The sequence below is a fragment of the Budorcas taxicolor genome, chromosome 25 (assembly GCF_023091745.1).
Source record: "Budorcas taxicolor isolate Tak-1 chromosome 25, Takin1.1, whole genome shotgun sequence".
In the NCBI taxonomy this organism is placed as follows: Eukaryota; Metazoa; Chordata; class Mammalia; order Artiodactyla; family Bovidae; genus Budorcas; species Budorcas taxicolor.
Window position 1 is genome coordinate 51836563 of NC_068934.1, and position 4103 is coordinate 51840665.

The window sequence follows — 4103 nt, forward strand, 5'->3', positions numbered from 1 at the left end:
TCTTGTCAACAGCTTTTGCAGCATCAGTGTCAATCTCTCATGGATTTTACTGGATTATAAGAAGCTGATGGTTAGAGGATCAGTTTGTGCTTGTGCAGGGAGGGCATCCAAACTTATTTTTTTTTTCTGTTTTTTAATGTTTGTTTCTATTTGCTAATTGGTTGGTTGATTTGCTTCTGTTTTGTTTTTCCAGCAAAAGAGTCTCAAGAGAAGCAAAAGATTTCTACATAAAAGTGACAAAATTTTAAGTGGATTTCATGAAATGACTGGTGACGAAAATAAAAACATGAAGGAAAAAACGGGAGTTTACCTTTATCTTTACATACTAACAAGAAAGTATACTGTAAAATGAATCCCATTTACAATCATGGCATTAATTTGCAATTAAACAGGAGACATGGGTCCAATCCCTGGGTTGGGGAGATCCCCTGGAGAAAGGGGTGGCTACCCACTCCAGTATTCTTGCCTGAGAAATCCCATGGACAAAGGAGCCTGGTGGGCTACCATCCATGGAGTCAGAGTCAGACACAGCTGAGCAACTAAGCATACACCCAAACACAAACATAATTTCTTGGAATATAATTCCATGATCAGAACAATGGTGCCCACATAGAATGAATGTTAGAAAACATTTTTTTCTCTTCTACTCCTGAAGGAGTTTGGGTAAAATGGGTTATATGTCTTTCTTAAATAATTGGTTAAATTTCCAGTGAAGATACCCGTAGTTTTCTTTGTGGGAGGATGTTTAACTGTAAGTTTATTTTATGTAACAGATGTAAGACTATTCAGTTTATCTTTTTTGTTCATTTATAGTTTCTATCATCATCATGTATCCTATTTTCCTATAACTTTCCTTACCTGGTAATGTTTGATGGATGCCAAGCATTGTGACTCAACTTCTGGGATGTTAGATAACTTTTTTATTCCTAAAAGCACTGAGCTGTTTGGGATATGTCTAAGTTACTTGAAAACATTGATCTTTTTGGGTCTGGGGGAAATCTTGGGCAGTGTGTACCAGGCAGCTGCTTGGATTCATCCATAGGCTATCAATACTGTCAAGGGGCCAAAGAACCGTGGATAAAAGGGCTGTCTAGACATATCTCCTGGCTTGCTCGTCAAATCTGTAATCCATCTAGGTTTGCCCACTGCAGAACAAGTCAAACACCGAGTCACTGAGTTTTGCCACAGAGAAAGTGTTATTTGTGAGGCAGCTAAGTGAGGACACAGCAGAACAAATCTCAGCTCTGCATCCCCAAAGGCCAGAGACCTGAGATATTTATGATACAAAAAGGAGGAGTGGTCTCAGGCATTTGGAAAGGTGATTGGAGGTTGGGAAAATGTGAGGTAATTCATTTCTCTGCAGGCCCATGCTTAGGGTCAGTGGGCTCAACTAGTTTTGGGGCAGGCATATTGGGCAGGGCATGCCCAAGTCACTTCAGTCATTTCCAACTCTATGTGACTCTATGGACAGCAGCCTTCCAGGCTCCTCTATCCATCGGATTCTCCAGGCAAGAATACTGGAGTGGGTTGCCATGCCTTCCTCCAGGGGATCTTCCCGACCCAGGGATAGAACTCTCGAGTCCCTTTAGTTTCCTGCATTAGTAGGTAGATTCTTTACTGCTAGCATCACCTGGGAAGCCAGGTGGGTATTGGATAGGAGCTGATTCCAAATTTTTGGAAAACAACTTAAGTCCCCATTACTATGGTGATTCATACATCAGAAGCATGTGGTTAGAAGTCTGATGATAAATTACATATGGTTCATGAAGCTGGGAGGGTTTGTAGTTAGAGACAAGGGGAAAAAATAACTAAAGTAGGCTTAACTAGTAAAGGCAGGTTACAAGTAGAGGGTTTTCTAAGAAACTGTTCCCCTTTCTGCTACTCTGTAAGACATGTTCAAAGAGTTCTGTTAAGTGCCAGCTTCCATTAATCCTATGGAGCATGGTTTCACAATTTCTCCCTCTTCATTTTCTTTCTCTGTCTTGTTACCAACTGTATGTGTTTCTCTGCTTCCTGGTCACTTCTCTTATCCTATTTTTTTATTTTTGCCTTTAAAATTTCTTTTTTTAATAAGGAAAAGTATTTGTTTGTGCCTTACACAATTTTTGAAAGCCATTATTGCTATTTAATTTTTGTTATTTACTACAATACTGCGTGCAAAGTTAACAAAAGAAACGCTTACTGAATAAATGAATTTCAGGATGAATGAACTGATAGTAATTTCTTGAGAGCTCAAATTTCATTACAGTGACCCTTCTAGGTAGCCCCATAGGGGTTCAGTGCAAGTCACAAATATGCTTGATCTGCTGCAAAGTACATTCATTTTTAAGAATGTAATGCTTACATGAGGCAAAACTTGGAGGTTACTACCCAAAAACTAGCATATGCCAGCCTGCACTAAGGTAAATATCAGAAACTAACTGCTCAGTGTTAAATTAACCAAGGGTTCATATAGGTGCCTCAAAAGAAAAAAAAGTGTGAGGAGTATTTGAAACAATCATTTTTAGATGAATGAAATGACAGAAATCACAATCAGTACAAACTAATAACTAAACAATAGTGGAATCAGTTCAGTTCAGTCTCTCAGTCATGTCCGACTCTTTGCGACCCCATGGACTGCAGCACACCAGGCCTCCCTGTCCATCACCAACTCCCGGAGTTTACTCAAACTCATGTCCATTGAGGTTGGTGATGCCATCTAACCATCTCATCCTCTGTCGTCCCCTTCTCCTCCTGCCTTCAATCTTTCCTAGCATCAGGGTCTTTTCCAATGAGTCAGTTCTTTGTATCAGGTGACCAGAGTATTGGAGTTTCAGCTTCAGCATCAGTCCTTCCAATAAATACTCAGGACTGATTGGAAGGAATATTCATCGGAAGGAAGAAAAAGATATCTTTCATGAAACGAACAAATTCCTAGAAAGACAAAATTTACCAAAACTGACATGAAGAAGGAATAGAAAATCTAAATAAGATTATAAAGGTTAAAGATCTTGAATTAGTAATTTTAAAACTCAAGCTCAAGCTCATTTAGCTTCACTGGTGAACTCTACAAAACATTTCAAAGGAATTAACATGAATCCTTCACAAACTCTTTTAGAAAATAGATGAGAAATGAGCAATGGAAGGGGACTTCACCCTAACAAAGAGAATGTATACCTTTTCATTTTGTTGATTATTTCATTTGCTTTTTAGAAGTTTTCGAGCTTGATGTAGTCCCACTTTTCCATTTTTGGTCTTGTTGCCTGCGATGTTCATGCCAAATCCTAGAAATCATTGCCAACACTAATGTCAAAGAAAATTTTCCCTATCTTTTTCTTCTGAAGATTTTTAGAGTCCCAAGTCTGTGTTTAAGTCTTGCTTAAGATGGAGTATTATTTGTGCATAACAAAGAAGTAAATCCTGCCATTGGGACAACATGTATAAGCATATAGACATTATGATACCTGAAATAATCTGATTACTGAAGGACAAATACAGCATAATTCCACTTATACAAGGTTTTGAAGTAGTCAAATTCATAAAAGAAGAGAGTACAATGAAAGGTAGTTGTCAGGAGCTGAAGGGATAAGACAAGTTGAAAATTATTTTCCAATGAGTATAAAGTTTTTTATTCAAGATGAATAAGGCTATATGTAGTTAGTTATTGAGTTAGTTAGCAACATTGTATTGTGCATTTTATAATATGTTAAAGGGATGGATCTTATGTTCATTTAAAAAGATTACAAAAGAGCAGAAGGGAATTTCTGGAGTCAGTATATAGTTCCTTAGTGTAGTGATGGTATTGTAAGTGTATGCATATGTACAATCTCCACAAGATGTACAATTATGGAGAGTATCAACTATATCCCCTAGTAAAGAGCAAATATAAAGAACCTACAGAAATTTTTATCCTAAATGCTGAAAGACTGATTTCTTCACCATAAATTCAGGAAAAATATAATGATGTCAACTATCACCATGTATATGCAACAAAGTATTCAAAGTTTTAGTGAGGGTAACTAAGAGAAGGAAAATAAATAAAAGATATATATATATATATATATATAGGAAAATAAAAAATACAGCTGTCTTTATCTGTAGATGACATAAGTTTGTATGTAGAA